Source organism: Megalobrama amblycephala, linkage group LG5 (assembly GCF_018812025.1).
Source record: "Megalobrama amblycephala isolate DHTTF-2021 linkage group LG5, ASM1881202v1, whole genome shotgun sequence".
NCBI classification, from domain to species: Eukaryota; Metazoa; Chordata; class Actinopteri; order Cypriniformes; family Xenocyprididae; genus Megalobrama; species Megalobrama amblycephala.
The window spans coordinates 32146495-32167545 of NC_063048.1; the positions used below are offsets into that span (position 1 = coordinate 32146495).

General features: G+C 37.1%; 1 long non-coding RNA gene across 1 annotated transcript in view; it reads right to left on the reverse strand.

Annotated features, from left to right (window-relative positions):
* LOC125269111 overlaps positions 1 to 15377 on the reverse strand; it is a 180407-nt gene extending 165030 nt beyond the window's left edge. Inside the window, exons 1-2 of the long non-coding RNA XR_007185031.1 lie at positions 15186 to 15377; positions 11375 to 11522 (exon numbers count right to left, since the gene is read on the reverse strand). This is a non-coding gene — a long non-coding RNA (uncharacterized LOC125269111). The remainder of the gene's footprint in view (positions 1 to 11374; positions 11523 to 15185) is intronic.
* Between the last annotated feature and the right edge of the window lie 5674 nt (positions 15378 to 21051).

Here is a 21051-nt window from a genome sequence, read left to right on the forward strand (position 1 = left end):
AATGCACACATCAATTAAAAGCACCAATTTAAAACATGTAAAATTATGCCTCTTCTGATTATTCTGGGTTCCTGAAGAAAATAATCCTTCCCTTCTCTGTCGTACATACTCCCACACACCCCCTCAGCGCTTTTTATTACCCTCTTTTTTTTTTTCTCCTAAGAGATCTATTTGTGGAAGTCATGGCCTGCCGGTGTTTATAGTTCTCAGCGGACCCTCAGTACCGCTACTACTGCTGCTGATGTTCTCTGTCTGCCACTGCAACAGCTGCCGTCACCATGGTGCTGTTTATTACTGAACACCACATGCCCCAAACTACAGGACCTACTACTAACTGCTCCAACAACAACCTCTCCTGATTCAGAGCAGGAAAAGAAGAGAGAGTGCGTGACTGATTTTGCAGACAAAAGTTTTTCAAAAATTAATCAGCAATGAAGCAGTTTTTTTTTTAAATATTATATTAAAAATTGCATTATACTCTACTTTTTTTCTAAAAAATATTAATAGAACACTATTCCAAACTACTTTTTTGTTGTGTTTTCTTTTAAAGAGGCTTTTTTCTTCATTATGATGGAACACAGTCTAATGGCAATTCACAACTATTTGCAAATTGGTGGCGAATTTGTATGAATTTGTACAATCTCATCTGTGTACACTTCACCAATGGTTAGGTTTTAAAGGTAGACCTTCATGTTTACTTTTTTTTTTCTAAAAATTCACACAGATCAAATTGTACGAACAAAATTGCCAACTCGTTTAAAATCACCATTTTTTTACTTTATATGGCCCCCAAAAATATTAAAATGAATTTAATTCAGAAATTTAAAACATGTTCAACACTGGATGTGTGAATTGCATTTTTTTATGTATATTTAAATAAATTAATAGATACATAGTACAAAAAAAATGAGTGTCATGTCATTGAACCATTGGTGGTCTGGGTAACATGTTTTTGAATATCTGATCAGCAGTTAGACATATTGCTAGAAAATAATCAATTTAATTTGACAAGGACTCAGTTTTCTTGCTGCTAAAAATGAACCATAGAAACCATTTGCATAATACATCTACATAATGCATATGAAAAAAATATATGATTAGCATGAATGAAACAATCAATTTCTAAAATCGCTATATACAGGCAGAAATTAATGAATAGTGAAATCGCTCACATTAACATGAACTTCTCCATCTTGCCTACACTAAGCTACAGTAGAGCACAAGAGACAAATCACATGAGCTCCTCCCTGTTAATTTGCATAAAGATTAAGTTTTCTTAAAGGGATAGTTCACTCAAAAATGAAAATTACCCCATGATTTTCCCAATGAGGTGTATATGACTTTCTTCCTTCAGACGAACACAATCAGAGTTATATTAAATAATGTCCTGGCTCTTCCAAGCTTTATAATGGCAGTAAAAAGAGGATGAGATTCTGAACCCCAAAAAAGTGCAATCATCCATCATAAAAGATATCCACACGGCTCCAGGGGGTTATTAAAGGCCTTCTGAAGCGAAATGATATCATGGATGGATGCACTTTTTTGGGCTTCAAAACCTCATCCTCTATTCACTGCCATTATAAAGCTTGAAAGAGCCAGGATATTTTACAATATAACTCTGATTGTGTTTGTCTGAAAGAAGAAAGTCATATACACCTAGAATGGCTTGAGGGTGAGAAAATCATGGGGTAATATTCACTTTTGGGTGAACATGTTGCCAAAAATCGATAGTTCTCACTGAAAAAATGAGTGTCTCGGTCACTTTGTAAGTCACTGTCAGAGTGAACTCAGTGTGAACTTGTCCACAGCTCAGTCTTGTTTCTTGGTAGAAGACACACACACACACACACACACACACACACACACACACACACACACACACTCAAACTGCAGTTGGCCAGCAGCAGCTTGTGAGCACATGGACTGATCAGCCACAGGCTGGGAAGTTAATGACATTTGTAAGAGCTTTTGACTGAACCTACGTGAGGTGAGCAGTCTGGCAGGGGCCTCAAGGCCACACACGTGCACACAAACATACTGTACAATCCACAGACACATGTACATACACACATACAAGTGTAAATATCTGCTTTGACAAAATTTCAATTTGACTAAATGATGCAATGCATCATGAAATGTGAAATTTAGTCATAATCTGTTACGTTTTTATTAGATTATTGTGATATAATTTTACAGCTGAAGTCAAGAATTGTATTTTGGATAAGAACTAAATTAACAATACGTCAGTTATTATGATATATTTATGATATAATAACTGTGTGTTGAATTTATGTGATGCATCAATGCATTTTTACAACCCTACTAGATACTTATTTTATATTTGCACATTTTCTTGAAACTTTTACCCAAACCAATAGCTGCATCCCAATTCAGAGGCTGCATCTTTGGCTGTATTTGAAGGCCGAATGCATCACAGTGGGTAACGAAGGCTGTCCCAATGCAAAGACTCCTTCAAATGGGGCCTACAAATGTGTCCTTTGTTTCCCGGGCCACGAGGAATCAAATTAGTGGACTCTTCGCAGCCTAACCTATCCCAAGATTCATTGTGCACCAGTGACAACTGGATTTTTTTATTTAATTTTATTTTTTTATTTTTTTTGAGAGAGAGAGAGAAAATGGTAGATTACGTTTTTAAATGTAAGTATTGGGTTTCAATTTAAGTTTAGGTATTTGGTAGGATTATGGGATGTAGAATATGGTCATGCAGAATAAGGCATTAATATGTGCTTTATAAGCGCTAATAAACAACCAATATACTAGTAATATGCAAGCTAATAAGCAACTAGTGAGAAATGAAACCTAAAATAAAGTGTTACCAAAAAACTTATAGCAGTTTAAATGTTGTCTTAAATATTACTAAGATGTGATTTTATTAGAGATGCACCAATATGAAAATTTTGGCTGATACCGATAACCGATAATTCTTTATATTTGAAAGCCGATAACCGATATATTGGCCGATAAATCTAAATCAACATTTTTATATAATTTTTGAGAGCCTGATTACAAAGACAAAAGTCTCACCATTAAAAGCCCAATCACACAGTTATAATGTTCTCATTATAATTGTATGTAGCCTATATGACAGACTTGCGATGCAGATGTTGCACTTAAATGTTCCTTTTTGAAGTGACTCCAGTCATATTTCAAGCAATTCAAACCTATCATGGCAATCAGTGCGCATCTGAAGTGTATCAGCTTTAATATATCGGCCAAACATAAAGACAAGAGCAATTCTCCGTAGGCTAGACCATCCTATTTAACGATGCTCAGTTTGACCTTTGCGGACTTCGAAGGCATGGCTTTTGAAGTTTGCATCCTTCAAGGGATGCTGCCTCTGAATTGGGACACAGCTATTATCAATTCATGACCTTGCCATTGCTAGCACCATGCTCTACTGTATCTACTCTACAGGAACACTACCTCCCAGGCAAAATCTACATACTGCAACAATGCATTGGGCGTTCATTTAAACACATGAAGTCCCCAAACTGGGCAGAAACACTGTGTGTGAACATTGTAAGTGTTAGTAAAAGATAGAGTATGTTTTGCAGAGCAGCTGATGGGTGGACTGCTGTGGGTTCGAGACAGGAGGAGGAAGATCTGTTACGCAACATGTGAGATCCTGCTAATCTGCTTTGGCCGCCTGCTCCTCCTGAGCATCTCCACCATCCACACACTCACAACACACAGGTGTCACTAATGGGTTTAAAAGCATTCTTCAAGAAAGCCATATGACTCTGGCCTCATGCACTTGCATGTGATCAGGGAACAAGGGAAAAGAATGAGAGATTTTTCAGCAGAGCAAATTATGACTTGAAGGTTAGAGCAGAGTATTTTTTTTTAAAGGGGTCCTATTATGCCCTTTTACGAAGTCTTGATTTTGTTGTGTACTTTTGTTTTCTTGATTTTCAGTGTACTAGAATGTTTTTTATGCTTGATTGTTCTAAAAACATGTTATTTTTCGCATATTTTACATTATTACAGCACATCTCTCCCCAGTCTGACTCGAATGTGCTGTTTAGTTCCTTTTTCGATGTAGCCCCTCCTTCCGAAACACAAAATGTGCTGTGATTGGTTAGCTGGCCCAGTGTGTTGTGACTGGCACCGCTTAGCGCGTGTTCAGGAAATGTCACGCCCTAAAAAATTATGTACTTTTTAACCACAAATGCTCGTCTTGCACTAGCTCTAGCTCATGCATTGCGTTATCACGTTGGAAATGTTATCATGTTCTCTAGCACAGCTCAACCAGGCCTCGCACCTTTTGTTTTTTTTTTGTTGTTTTTTTGCATATTCAGGGGGCGGGGATTATTTAAATGAGTAACATTCTGACTTTACAAAACCCGGAAAAATGCATTGTAGTCTGGAATTGTAATGCATTTTTTTTACATTTTAGGTTTTATAGATTTAACTTCAATTTATTGTAAAAAAATTATTTCATTAACTGATATATTAATTTACCAGTCTATTGAAGTACTAATATCTGTTTTTTTGTGCACAGTGTCATTCACACAAACACTAAACACCATCATGGTAGCACACATGACATTAAAAAATGCAATAAACATTAATTTAACAACATTAGATGGACCCATAAAACCCTTGAAGTTTCATTCAGGGAACTCTGGGAATGTCAATTTACGTTTTTTCACTATAAATAATACAATGACTTGTTCTTTTTCACTTTCAAAAACTGTAAATTAAATGGTATTTTACTGTAAAATTACATTAAATGTACATTTAGATCTATTACAGTTATTCACTGTATATAGTACAGAAATTTTCTGTTAACCGATTAACCGTTTTTTTACCGTAGCATTTTTACAGTCTTTTACTGTTAAAATCACAATCATTTTTTAGTGTAACTACAGTTGAAAAGTGAAAAAGCATTATATATATATATATATATATATATATATATATATATATATACACACTCATACACAATATTTGTATGTACTGACTGTTGTTGTAAATGGGTTAACCTGGAGTTCATGACCTGGGTTTGATGTGGTGTTGACAAAGCTTGACTGCTTTAATGAGATAAAATAATGCCTTCCTTTTAAGAGGCACCAGGGAATGATCTACTGTGTGACAACAATTCAGTCTATAAGTGAAACCGGTTAAACCCTCGTGCAGCGTATAATGTCATGACCTGGTTTCAGCTGCAAAAGGGGCGACCTGTAGCTTAATCACATGCTAACTGCATTTCACCTGAAATGCCTTGAGTGCTTTCTACCCAGGGTTCACACACAGATCATGTCTTTTTTCTTTCTTGTGTCTCTGTCGGTCTCACTAGGTCCACGTGTTTGAGTTTACAAATCACTTCTTTGATCTGGTCCAGTTCATTAGCCTAGACACACAGGGTCAGCTGTACAAGGCGGATAAGCTTGATTGTGACCGCATTACTCAGCAGGCTAGCATACGGCAACACCTCTCCCTCTCTTTCTTTCTTCTAGATACTAGCTGTGTCTCTTCAGGAGAAACAGGCTGCTCACCTCTTTAATACCCTCTGTCACATGTGCCGGGCACGGGCCGGATTGACTATGCCATTGATCTAAGGGGGAGTGTCTACAGATAAAACACACATACACACAAAAACACACACACACACACACTGTCAGCAGTCAGCCAGATAGTCGTCCTGAGAGGAGCCAGGGCAGCTAGTCGCTAAACCGCATCATTCTCAAGCTGTGCAGGATTTAAGCGGTTAGCAAGAGATCAAACAAACTACAGCTCATTTGGAAGCCGCCCTGCCTGCTCTCGCAGTTGTTTCTGCCTTGAGACAGAGTTTGTTCGGTGATGCTGGGTTGACTGCTTTTTCTTTACGCTCCTGGAACATTAACATGGAAAACATTAATTAATGCAGTGATAGAAGGCAATATAGAAACAGGTTGGAGAGGAACAACAGATGTAAGAGCCGAGAGATAGACAGTATGAGGCTTGTTATGAGCGCTATTTGTGGCTTAACACATATAATCATGAAAATGTGTAATGCATGGATGTAGCAACAATTATTACCTATATTAAAATACATTTTAAAAGCTCTTTTTGCTTGGTCGCAGGGCAGAGGAGAGATCTGTGGCTTGTGGCGTAAAACAACAGCTTTAAAAAGGACAATTCTTGTTTTTTCATTTTTTAATGAAATGTTGTTGTATTTATTATATTTTTTTAAATCCAATGACATCTCTTCTATGATGACGTGTTTACTGGCGGGAAGGTGGGGCAACCTGTCACTAGCTGGGTTTCCATCCAAACGTGAAGTGAATCTTTTCAAAGCGTGCACAAAATAACAAAAACAAAAAACAAATGCGAATTAGGTGCGTTTCCATCAAGTTGTTTGAGCCTATGACGGTGGTATTGGTCATAGGTGCCGCCGAGTACCCACGGAAATGGTCAAATGGTCGAGCACCCAAGGAAAAACACAAAATATTCACCATTCATTTTATCAAAAATAGAAAAAAAACAGAACAGGAAGCACACTGTGTGATTTGGCATAAAAAGCATACAGAGCGCTCCCTTTATAATCATTAAAAAGCTTTCCCTCATCTTAGTTCATCGCGATCTCACAAAGTTCTGTTATAATAAATGAAGCTTGAATGAATAAATGAATACATTTCTTATTTACATAATGTCTACACTGTGTTTATTTTGTTATAATAAGAGTATTTTGTGAGTGTGGAGAACTCAAAATCCACTCTCTGCTCAAAACGCCAGAGTTTTTGTTCAGTGTTAACTTAAACACCTCTGATTGGCCATTGAGTTCAAGAAATCAACAGATATCTTTGTGATTGGTTACGTTGCTCAACGCTGCAAAACACGTTGTGTAGAAACCTTATGCATTGGATCGTTTGCCAAACCAATAAGCTATTATTATGGAGAAAACTGATCCTAGACCAGCAGTTATGGGCAGATTTTCCCTCTAAAAGCAATCAGAAGAAGTGATTCCACGCTAAAAATTCCATGCTAGTCAATATATTTGCAGTCCGTATTTTCCCCTTCATGAGACGCGAATAACTATTGTGTAATGAAAACATAAGCTGCACAATCGTACAGAGAGAAGACATAAATTGGTATTAGTATGGTGTGGTATTGGTAACCTAGTAACCAACAGTAAATAAAACACCATCAGTGGAAATAGACAATTAATTACCTAGCTTTAATGTTATTCGGCAAATGCATTTCCATTTCCCATTACTCGTATTAACTCTTTTTCGCACAAGTCAAAAACCACCTCAAGTGAGCGTAAAAACTTTTTTGCAAATTAAGGGATTTTTTTTTTTTCCAAAATTTCATGTTTCCATCACTCGTTTCTGATGTGATACTTCAAAATGTGCATAAAAACAGGGTGATGGAAACATAGCTACTCACATGAGTTCACAGCAATAGCACAAACAATCCAACGATCCAATCAATTCCAGATGGACAAAATCAAGTCCAGCCCTACAATTTTTCACTCAGTTTCACTTGGAAATATATAGCTAGTTCAAGATGAGCATTTATGGTTAAAATGTATACATTTTTAATTTTTATTTAGAAAATGAGTGATGGTTTCTCTAGATATTTCTCGTCTGGGATCGCGTAGAACGCTTAGAAGCTGCAATGAAATTGTAATTTTGACCTTCAACCGTTTGGAGGCCATTGAAGTCCACTATAAAGAGAATAATCCTGGAATGTTTTCATCAAAAACCTTAATTTCTTTTCGACTTAAGAAAGAAAGACATGAACATCTTGGATGACATGGGGGTGAGTCAATTATTAGGAAATTTTCATTTGAAAGTGAACTAATCCTTTAAAGGGATAGTTTGCCCAAAAATGAAAGTTTGGCATTTGTGTTTATTTATGCAATAATAACAGTTGCACAGTTTACACTTTATGGGTCAGTTGTTAAATTATATTGCTTTATTTATTAACAATGCTGAAATACCAATCCAACATATATCCAAAACAGGTGCATTAACTTTTTCACAGCACTGTATGTGGTGAACCCACAAACGTGGTACAAAAAGATATATAATTGAACAAATAAACTAATTTAATTCTAACTGGCAGTGATTTCCACAGCAGTGTCCCTTCTTTGACCCCGCTCCACCCCTGTCCTCTCAGAAGAGCAGCCCCAATGAGCATGCTAATTAACACTCATTAGTTCATCATTGTCTGATCCTCTCCAACAAGCCCACAGATGTAACCAGGAAGCTACTCCACTCCGTCGGAGGTAGACTTCTGTCTAGCAAGCAGCCGTGCGGCTCGGCAAGGAAATGATGACAAACTACAGCCAGCCACATGCTGAGAGGTTGGACGACTGTGAGTGATTGAGTGATCAGTGATAATGAAGAGATACACAGGGAACCAATGGGGTGGCGGCGAAACATCCGTCCTTATGGAAGATGCATATATTTTCACACTACACAACCACTGAGCACACATGGAAACCAGCAAGCACAGTGAGACATGGCTTTCCGTGCATCCCACCACCTTTTTCCCACATGCAGTCATTTCAGTCCAACGATCTGCGGTGGACTCATAAAGAAACATCTGCGTTTAAGCACACAGCAACCACAGAAAGTGAGAGAAAGAGACACAGATGACACCAGCTCAGCAGACACGACAAAGACAGCAGATTAGTAGGCAGAAGTTGACACACTCATCTCCCAGAGGAAGATCTGGACACCATACGCCTGCTCCAACATTTTCACAAACACTCCCGACACACAGTCCTACAGTAACACTAACAGTTTATCTGCAACCAGTGAAACATTTTATTGCTCTTTCATATAGTCAACAGACTTTTTAGTTACATTTCATTTTTCAACTTTGGCCCTACCTTGAAGACCTCTTCTGAATCGTGCAATGCTAGGGACTTCTTTAGTAGAAAAAAAACTCTGTATTTTTTTTTTTCTGTAAAAAGGAAATTAAGATAAAATAGGGGCTTTCACACCAAATAGTTATAGGAACTAACCACTAGGATAGCTCCCCCAAGAACTAATTTTTCCCCCAGGCCAAGTTCCTGGTTGCATTCACATTGGGAATAGGAGCTCTCAAAGCGGTGTCTTTAAAGGGTTAGTTCACCCAAATATGAAATTTCTGTGATTAATTACTCACCCTCATGTTGTTCCACAACAGTAAGACCTTCGTTCATCTTCAGAACACAAACTAAGATATTTTTGATAAAATCCGATGGCTCAGTGAGGCCTCTATTGACAGCAAGATAATTAACACTTTCAATGCCCAGAAAGCTACTAAAGACATATTTAAAACAGTTCATGTGACTACAGTGGTTCAACCTTAATGTTGTGAAGTGACGAGAATACTTTTTGTGCACCAAAAAAACAAAATAATGACTTTATTCAACAATATCTAGTGATGGGCGATTTCAAAACACTGCTTCATGAAGCTTCGAAGCTTTACGAATCTTTTGTTTCGAATCAGTGGTTCGGAGCGCGTATCAAACAAGTCACACCCCCCAGTGGTGAACCATTGAAATTTGAAACACTTATGATGTAACAAAGCCTCGTTTACTGAAATCACATGACTTTGGCAGTTTGATACACACTCCGAACCATTGATTCGAAACAAAAGATTCGTAAAGCTTCGAAGCTTCATGAAGCAGTGTTTTGAAATCGCCCATCACTAGATATTATTGAATAAAGTCATTATTTTGTTTTTTTGTCGCACCAAAAAGTATTCTTGTCGCTTCATAATATTAAAGTTGAACCACTGTAGTCACATGAACTGTTTTAAATACGTCTTTAGTACTTTTCTGGGCATTGAAAGTGTTAATTATCTTGCTGGCAATGCAGGCCTCACTGAGCCAACGGATTTTATCAAAAATATCTTAATTTGTGTTCCGAAGATGAACAAAGACCTTACGGGTGTGGAACGACATGAGGGTGAGTAATTAATGACAGAATTTTTATTTTTGGGTGAACTAACCCTTTAAGTGCTGCACTTACAAACGCTAAAAAACAGTGAACGGAGGATGCCGTTGATCGGAGCTGTGTATTTAATTCAATTCACTTCACATTTATTTGTATAGCGCTTTTCACGATACATATCATTTCAAAGCAGCTTTACAGAGAATGCATGTCAACGTTACAATTTAAAGAATGCAGTTAGCAAATAATGTAATTATTATAGTTAGCAAAAAGTGGGGCTAAGAGACGAAATCTCCTATGCCAACTTTCAGTATTACATATCACTGAGGCAGAGAAAAGAACACAACCCTGCAGACAGCATGTAAATGTCGCCGTTTTCCATGTTCGTGAAGTAAATATGTTTACACTGCTTTTTAAAAATGCCAGGTGCTGGTGTGTGACATGCGTTTGACCAATCAACATACACTGATAGTTCCTATAGTGCTGGTTTCGTCCCTACTCTGAAGTAGGAGCTAATTTATTTCCCCCAAAGAAGTTCCTAGAACTAAAATCGTTCCTAGTTCCAACGGTGCAAACACTGCAAAATCCAGGTACTTCAGCCAATAGTTCTAGGAACTATGAAAAGGTTCCTCTGGTGCGAAAGTCTCATTGCAGGTATAGGAAAAACTTTTTTCCCCTATAGGCCTTTGACAACACCTTAACTGCATGCAGCGTCCAATGTGGGTCTAGTATTAGGATCTCCAGCCCCTCCACGCTGAGATTACGGCACATTCTCAAATCCAGCACAGTAAGGACTATAAAGCTCCTGTTCTGTGTACGGATGCTGAGGTCTGCACCCATCTGCTCAGCTTCTGCCCACTAATCTGCTGCGAGCCATAGAGAGAGCGAGAGAAACACACTGCGGATAACATTCGTTCTTGTAAGTCTACCACCAGAGGTTTTTACTTGCACCCGAGTGTCCACTGTGACAAATGTGGTTTAGAGGTGGCTGATTAAAAAGGAAAGCTGGGCTGCTTGCCTTGCAAGAGTAGTTGTCATCTACGGAAACTCTCAGACCAGACATATTGAAAATCTACAGCCGTAATCGGTTCATATGCAACAGCAGATGTCTGCAAGGAAAAAATGCAGAGTACATGTTTCAATCAAGCGCACAGCAACAAGCAAAGCTAAACGAGTATGGATTAATATGACAGGGCTAACCCGCGTCCTGATTCATAGGGCATTGTGGTAAGTGCATATGTGGCGGTGCATATGTGTACCGCAGAACATTAAGGAGGACGGTGCAGACGTTCTTTTCCCATTTCAGCCGAACACAGATCTTATCTCATCCCAGCGAGGAGCCAACGAGTGGCATTTTCAAAGGAATTAGACCAGAGCTTCCAGCATGTCTGCCAAACACTGCACGGAGAGTGAACACTCCACTAGGGAACAGATGGTCATTACGATCATTTATAAGTTATTAGCGCACATGATCCTACCTTAGTCTGCCTAATCCAACAGTGCCTGTTTTTATCTGGTTCCGTTCAGAGTGAGCACACCTGCCCAGAATGATGGCCTAATGATCAGGATGCTCCAACTCATCATCTTGGCATATGGAGAATGATGTTTCCACCAGGTGAAACGCTCCTATTGGTTCAGATGGAGAGGTACTTGTAGTTAATTTTATTGGTTTATAAATAAAAAAAAAATCAATATTAATCTCCCTACATTATTTATTTTTTAGAATTTTTTGCAATGTTTAATTCATAATATAATAGGGTAGGATCAACATCTAGTAAAGGTATAGGATAGAAAACTTAAATGGGTGCCACAAATAATAAAATAAAATAAAATAAAATAAAATAAAATAAAATAAAATAAAATAAAATAAAATAAAATAAAATAATTAAAGGTGGTGCAGGAAATTACCCAAGCTGGACTTGAACTTACATCGCCCACACAATACAGATTTTACATTCACACAATCAGTCTGTGGTCTTCAAAAGGTAGCTTATTAGTTGATGAATGTAAAAAAAATATTTATATACACCAATCAGGCATAACATTATGACCACCTTCCTAATATTGTGTTAGTCCCAATTTTGCTGCCAAAACAGCCCTGACCCGTCGAGGCATGGACTCTTCTAGACCCCTGAAAGTGTGCTGCTGTGGTATCTGACACCAAGATGTTAGCAGCAGATCCTTTAAGTCCTGTAAGTTGTGAGGTGGGACCTCCATGGATCGGACTTGTTTGTTCAGCACATCCCACAGATGCTCGACTGGATTGAGATCTGGGGAATTTGGAGATCAAGTCAACACCTCAAACTCGTTGTTGTGCTCCTCAAACCATTCCTGAACTATTTTTGCTTTGTGTCAGGAGCATTATCCTGCTGAAAGAGGCCACAGCCACCAGGGAATATTGTTTCCATGAAAGGATCTACATGGTCTGCAACAATGCTTAGGTAGGTGGTACGTGTCAAAGTAACATCCACATGGATGGCAGGACCCAAGGTTTCCCGGCAGAACATTGCCCAAAGCATCACACTGCCTCTACCGGCTTACCTTTTTCCCATGGTGCATCCTGGTGCCATGTGTTCCCCAGGTAAGCGACGCACACGCACCCGGCCATCCACGAGATGTAAAAGAAAACATGATTCATCAGACCAGGCCACCTTCTTCCATTGCTCTGTGGTCCAGTTCTGATGCTCACTGTTGGCTCTTTCGGCAGTGGACAGGGGTCAGCATGGGCACCCTGACTGGTCTGCGGCATTGCAGCCCCATAAACACCATACACCTTTCTATCAGAACCAGCATTAACTTCTTGAGCAGTTTGAGCTACAGTAGCTCGTCTGTTGGATCGGACCACATGGGCCAGCCTTCGCTCCCTTCCTTGGAGCACTTTTGATAGATACTGACCACTGCAGACCGGGAACACCCCACAAGAGCTGCAGTTTTGGAGATGCTCTGACCCAGTCATCTAGCCATCACAATTTGGCCCTTGTCAAACTCGCTCAAATCCTTATGCTTGCCCATTTTTCCAGCTTCTAACACATCAACTTTGAGGACAAAATGTTCACTTGCTGCCTAATATATCCACCCACTAACAGGTGCCGTGATGAAGAGATAATCAGTGTTATTCACTTCATCTGTCAGTGGTCATAATGTTATGCCTGATCGGTCTATTATAGCTATGTTATAGTTTGAAGACTGAGCTTTGTGAGACAGAAGCGTGAAGTTATATAGCTTTTGTTTTCAGTTTCATATTGAGAATGATTTAACGTTTTTCTTTAATGTCGGTTCTCTTGAGCGTGTGCTGAACGGCAGGGCTGTGGAGATTAAGGCTTCCCTGTCATCTCCCATGTTGTCTGTGCAAACAAGTCACAGAATGAACACCCTAAACAGGTGTGCGCTGACGCCGGATGTCGAACAGCCTGCCTCAGTCACATAGAGAGGCAAAAATAGAGCCAATCAATGTCCCGCATGGTTACAATGGGTTTGTTTGTTCCAAGTGCCAAGGCCTCAACATAAAAAGAATCACTTAAACTTTTAGTGCATGGTGACATCAGTTCATGTGAGGGACAAAATTATTTTGAGGGAGTAAGTTCAAAATGTATTAATTTTGCTATGCTCTGTACATTATATTGCAATAAAATTAAATAAAAATTTAAATAAAAATACATTTAAATAAATACATAAGCAAACAAATAATAGATCCCAGATGCATTTGAGCACCTCTCACAGAGGTGTGCTTTTAAATCCTAAATAATATAAAATGCACTCAGATCCTAAATATGGACCTAAATTAAAATCCTAAATTTTAAGGCATTTAAATGAAATCTAATCAATTTAAATATAAAATAGAATTAATTTATTAATGCTGCTAATCAGGGCATTAAATGAAATTAAATGAATAAAATTATTATTATTATTTTATTTTATTTTATTTTACAATTTAAATGGGATATATGTGAGAATTCTGATGTATTAATCACTTTTTATAGCCAGTGTGTGAAGAGCTTGTAATAAAACTTAAAAAACGAGACCTTCCCTGACTTTATAGATTGTCAATGAAAGCCTGTAGACTAGCTGATTTTAATGTAAATGGCCTGGGGCATTTTTGCCGGGAAATCAAAAGGATGTGACATTTGTATGCGCCCATGAGAGCCTCTTTTCCATTCTAAGACACATAAAACAAATGCTTACAATGTTCAGGATAATGCCGAAAGATATATTATCATATTCTGTAAAACAGGTTGCATCACTTCCGGTTCAGGAATTTTGTATTGAGCCATTTTATAAAATACCCTATGCAGACTGATATCTGAAAGTTTTTTTTCTTCTTCTTCTCACTAACATTCCTAGGTGAAAAAAAACTACACTTCTATAATATACTTAAAGTGCTCTATTTTCGTGCACTAATTTTGTACTTAATATACTAAAAATTCTTCTTTAGTACTTCTTAAGATCATCTTAAGAACATCTAAGTGTACTCAACTGTACTATTTTGAGACACCATGAATATGAACTAAAATGTGCTTTTAATATACTATCTCTGTATTTAAAAATATATTTAGCTACCACTTGTAGTACATTATGGGTTCAAATGTAGAGGATTAGGGCCAAGCAATAATAAAAAAATAAAACCATCTCGAGATTAAAGTTGTTAAATTTCGAGAAAAAAAACTTGTTAAATTTCAAGAAAAAAGTCGAGATGAAATGGTGAGAATAAACTCTTTAAATTACGAGAAAAAAGTCGAGATGAAATGTTGAGAATAAATTTAACGAATTTGTTAACAACTTTTTTCTCATAATTTAATGAGTTTATTCTCAACATTTTATCTCGACTTTTTTCTCGAAATTTAACGACATTTTTCTCATAATTTAACTAATTTGTTCTCGTAATTTAACGACTTTTTTCTCATAATTTAATGACTTTATTCTCAACATTTTATCTCGACTTTTTTCTCGAAATTTAACGAGTTTATTCTCAACATTTTATCTCGACCTTTTTCTCGAAATTTAACGAGTTTTTTCTCGAAATGTAACAACTTTAATCTCGAGATGGTTTTATTTTTTATTATTGCTTGGCCCTAATCCTCTTCCATAATACTGAATAAAGCACCAACAATATAAAGAACTAACGTTAGCCTAGCTAGGTTAGCTGATTACCTTAAAAGTTACGCGTTAATATTTACTCCGAAAAGTGGATGAAATGAGACCTGTTTTCCTCTTTGTTCATCTCTGCTTCATCTAAATAGTCTATATTCAAACTTTATAATCAAACTATCATAACAGTGTAATTTTATTTACCTCATCTGTCAACTTGATGCCGGTAAATTGCAGAGCTGGTGCAAACATATCAATATCACCATGAACAGATGCCTTTTTAACTGTTGTCTTCTCACCGCTGTCATTTTTGTTGCGTTTATATTTTTTACTGAGAGGAAAGTGCGCATTATATATTCATAAATGCCGCTTTCAACAGTGTGGGCGGCGACGGGATGTTCCTTCCTTCAGTTCACTTAATGGCCACCGGTGTCGCTAATGACACGGATTTTTTAATTCCAGAGACAGACAGACAGACAGACAGACAGATAGATAGATAGATAGATAGATAGATAGATAGATAGATAGATAGATAGATAGATAGATAGATAGATAGATAGATAGATAGATAGATAGATAGATAGATAGATAGATAGATAGATAGTATATAAAGGGGTGGAGAGTATGTGGTTGGATTGAATTTACTGCTGGCATGGACTATGAGGAGCAGCTTGTCCCCTGCTGATGTGGCTGAAGGAAGAAGGAAGAAACAGGAAACTATTCGCCGCAAGACAGATGGATGCCCATCCTGAGGAGATGCTCCTCTTCTACAGCACCTTCACTCATAAAGTCTACTCACACAGAGTGGAGAATAGATCGGGAGAGAGGGGAAGGGATGGGAGAGGTGTGACACGTGCGATTTCTGTCAGGTGGAGTGAGAACGTTCCCATCGCATGACTTGAGAGAGCAGTGTCAGATCTGCATGGTGCCAGATTGTCAAGTGACACAGCCAATCGTACTGTACATGTGTCACATGTGCTTTATTAGGGTAGGGGTACACGCACACACACATGCGCACCACATGACGTGTGTGTGGGTTTGAGGCGCAGTGATAGGCCTGAATCCCCGGCACCCTCACAGGTGTGTGCATCACCACAGTCGGATGCTCTCATCCACATGAGCGGCACATGAGAGGTGCAAACAGCTGTGTGGTGACTTGATTGCGAATGTGAACTGTGAGCTACGACAGAGCTAATGAGAACGTTTCTATCCAAGAATACATCTGAAATCAAATGTTGACCCTCACCTTTATCATCATTGCATGGACATTTTGTTGAATTCATTATCCAATCAGAAAAAAACTGCTAAATTTGTTTTTGTTTTTTTGCCGTGTCTAAACGTTTAAGCTAGTGCGCACTACATGCTAGCTGCCTTGAGCACATTTAAAGTCTCATTTTGTCATGTTAACACTGTGCTGCACACTTTACAACATTAACAACTTCAGCAACACTTTACAATTTTAGCACACATTTCAAACTGAGAATTGATTTTTGACAACACACAACATGGATGAAAGTGGTTGGCTACAATCTGAGGCTTTTATCGCAGTCTAGTTGCAAATTTAAAGGGATAGTTTACTAAAAAAAATATTTATAAAGCCCCGCACATGACATCCGGTGTCATGAGAAATCGAGTCCTCCCGTGAATCGGGTCTCCTTTAGGACCCAGGCAGTAATGCCTAATCAAAAGTTGTTATTGTGATGACTAATTATAACCTTTTTCACTATTGTATGATGTTTATTACATTAAGTGCACAAAAAACATGCTTGAAATATAAAACGAATGCCTATGTATTGCATAATAAAACAAACTGGAAACAGAAATTAGAAGCAAAAAAACATACTGTACCTAATATAATATAAGCTAAGCTAGCAGGCTAATCGGGTAGATGTATGCTATGCTAGTACATAAGCTAACTAAAAAAAAACAGTAAGAGAAATGCTTGATTTCACAACCTATAGATTCAGTTATATACTAGTATATGAACCATGTAATTTAAAAGACATTAATAATTGGTCATTATAACACATTTTAAACTATATAAATCATAACGTGATTTTGCAGGAATTATAATCAGGCACTAAAAATACATCCCATCACTCAGGATCACTCGGGGTCCTAAAGGAGACCCGATTCCTGGAAGGGACTTGATTTCTCACCACAGCGGAAAAGAAAGATTTCACAAATTAGAAAATTTGCCTCATATTAACAGTTTGTTAATTTGTGGCCACGTTTTGTGAATTCATTCCACTGTTGTAGTTAAATCATGGCAACATTTTATTAATTAATTCCCAAGAGACTTAACGGGTTAGTTCATGCCAAAAAAAAAAAAAAAATAGTGACTTTATTCAACAATATCTAGAGATGGGCGATTTCAAAACACTGCTTCATGAAGCTTTACGAATCTTTTGTTTTGAATCAGTGGTTCGGAGCGTGAATCAAACTGCCAAAGTCACGCCCCCCAGTGGTGAACCATTGAAATTTCGAAACGCTTCAAAACACTTGTGACGTAACGAAGCCTCGTTTACTGAAATCACGTGACTTTGGCAGTTTGATACACGCTCCGAAACACTGATTCGAATCAAAAGATTCGTAAAGCTTCGAAGCTTCATGAAGCAGTGTTTTGAAATCGCCCATCACTATTGTTGAATAAAGTCGTTATTTTGTTTTTTTGCCACATAAAAAGTATTCTCGTCACTTCATAACATTAAGGTTGAACCACTGTAGTCACATGAACTGTTTTAAATATGTCTTTAGTACATTTCTGGCCACTGAAAGTGTTAATTATCTTGCTGTCAATGGAGGCCTCACTGAGCCATCGGATTTTATCAAAAATATCTTAATTTGTGTTCTGAAGATTAACAAAGGTCTTACAGGTGTGGAACGACATGAGGATGTGTAATTAATGACAGAATTTTCATTTTTGGGTGAACAAACCCTTTAATCATTCATTCCCTTGTTTTAGTTAAATCATTGCAACATTTCATAATTTTTTAGGTAAATCATGAACACAAAAAGAAGATATTTTGAAAAATGTTTTTTTCCCCCTCAATGACATTCCAAAATGTTTTTTTGGACCCCATTGACTTTCATTGTGGGCAAAAACTTGATCTTCTTTTGTGTTCTGCAGAAGACAAACAGTCATACTGGTTCGGAACAATATGAAGGTGAATATATGTTGATAGGATTTTCATTTTTGGGTAAACTATCACTTTAAAAAATGAAATGTAGATGAGTTTCTCATAATGTGCGTTTGACTTTTTGACTGACAATTCTGATGTATCTAGAAATCAGAACATGACAATATGGTAGAATTGTGCTGCATTTGCTCATTCACAATTAGGCCTTTGATCCTTTACAGCATGTGACAAAGGGTCATACGATGGGATATTTCACTTGTACTACGTAATAATAGTGGAGTCTCAGTATAAACACCAGATCAAACACCATATATTGTATTCATCAACCACAACTCAAAGTCTTCTTTACACCTGGCATTAACATGCATTAAGTGATTGGATCACAATCGAACAGCACCGACCACATGAGAAGCCAGATGTAATACACCCAAGACGCATTTTAATCAAACCACATTTGGAGGTGATCGAGGACAGATTCTGACCAAGTTTTATGAAGGTGTAAATGCTTATGTGTTTTCTTTGCATTTATTTTGTAATGCAAAAAACAAAAACAACAGATACCAGGTACATACATCCCATGTATTATTCCAAAGGAATGTCTTTTTTGGAATTATGGCATTCTTGTTGTGAAAATGACTGAAATGCATTCAAAGGCAAAATAAAATCCAGCTAAAGAATATATACATACTATGTGGACACAAATCACATGTTAATTCCAGGTGTGAAGGGGGCCACTGCGTCTGATCCGCAGGAACAGCTCTCAGTACTGAGCACAGGTAAAAAATCCCTCCTGTAGCCAGATGGGCTTCACTGTTACGCATAAAACACAAATCCTGTGCCCGCATGGTCACAACAGAAGTGCGGCGGGACATCTATTGCCACAGAGAGAGCGCAGTGATGGATAGAATGAAAGAAAAAAGACAGAAAGAGATAGAAACAGAAGGAGGGGGGCTGTGCGCTACAGCTGGCATGGAATTTACAGCGCCAGTCGCCAGTGTTGCAGAGCTCCTTAACAACTTCACAGGCTGCAGAGAAGAGCTTTAAAGTGTCCACATGGCCTCTGCAGCAGGGCTTTAGAAGGGTTCTGCTCAACTCCTTCCACCAGCTGCTGCTGGGGACACCAGCGCGTCTGTGTGTGTGAGAGAGAGACGGAAACAAATCTGTGCTGAAGAGAAAGGGTGTCAGAGCAAAGAAAAACCAGTGTGAGAAAATGGTTTAAAAAAATAAATGCATTGAAAAAAAATTATGTTAAGAAGGCAAATATGTCTAACTTTACCTTTTTGTAAAATAAGGGAGGCATAAAAACTGATGACTTTATGTTTACTTAAGTTAAAACTTACACAATCAAATATAATATAAATCAAATTATAATATATATATATATATATAATAAATGTTGTATATAATGTACTCAAAAATTATTTTACAATACTGTTCAGTTTATTTAACACCATTGCATTAGGTTTGTCATTCAAACACAATTGCATTCTGTTACATTGACTTGAAAAAGTTGAGTTTTGGCTCAACTCAATATTTTCATTTTGAAGGAACATATATTATGCCAAAAATAGCATTTGATGCTTGTTCAATTTACTTAAGTAAATGAAGTTAATCCAACACAATTATTTTCAAACACTTTATTTAATACATTTGAGACGAGACTACGTAGATGCTAAAACAGGATTTCCCCTTCCCATCATGCTTGCAGGACTGAATAGGGGGAGTAAATGTTGAAATAAAAGTTATTTTATTCATTTTTTATCAAGATGATAACATTTCTGGTATGTTAGTGTTCTACAGATGGTGGCAACAACACCTGATTTGGTAGTACTGAGGGGATTTTTAAATCATAAAATGACTATTGTTTTGCATTAATAAGTGCAGTAATGTTACATGTTTATTTCTTGGAAATGCATATTTGACAGCAAAGCACTGAGCTTGAATTGAGATGCAGATAAAATTTGCATGTTAATGTTGTTAATAAAAGTTAAAACCTATTTTTATATATATATACACACAGTACAGTCCAAAAGTTTGGAACCACTAAGATTTTTAATGTTTTTAAAAGAAGTTTCGTCTGCTCACCAAGGTTACATTTATTTAATTAAAAATACAGTAAAAACAGTAATATTGTGAAATATTATTACAATTTAAAATAACTGTTTTCTATTTGAATATATTTCACAAAGTAATTTATTCCTGTGATGGCAAAGCTGAATTTTCAGCATCATTACTCCAGTCTTCAGTGTCACATGATCCTTCAGAAATCATTCTAATATGCTGATCTGCTGCTCAAGAAACATTCAATGTGTACAATTGTACAAAATATTTGTGTACAATATTTTTTTTCAGGATTATTTGATGAATAGAAAGTTCAAAAGAACAGTGTTTATCTGAAATCTAATCTTTTGTAACATTATAAATGTCTTTACTTTACTTTTGAACGGTAGTGTATAATGCTACAGAAGCTTTGTATTTCAGATAAATGCTGTTCTTTTGAACTTTCTATTCATCAAGGAATCCTGAAAAAAAAAGTACACAACTGTTTTCAACATTGAAAATAATCATAAATGTTTCTTGAGCAGCAGATCAGCATATTAGAATGATTTCTGAAGGATCATGTGACACTGAAGACTGGAGTAACGATGCTGAAAATTCAGCTTTGCATCACAGGAATAAATTACTTTGTCAAATATATTTAAATAGTACACAGTTATTTTAAATTGTAATAATATTTCACAATATTACTGTTTTGTACTGTATTTTTAATTAAATAAATGTAGCCTTGGTGAGCAGACGAAACTTCTTTTAAAAACATTAAAAATCTTAGTGGTTCCAAACTTTTGGACTGTACTGTATATATATATACGAATTGGAATAATATTCGAATTGGATAATATTTAGAGCTTTGAAGTGCTGGACGTCCTTGT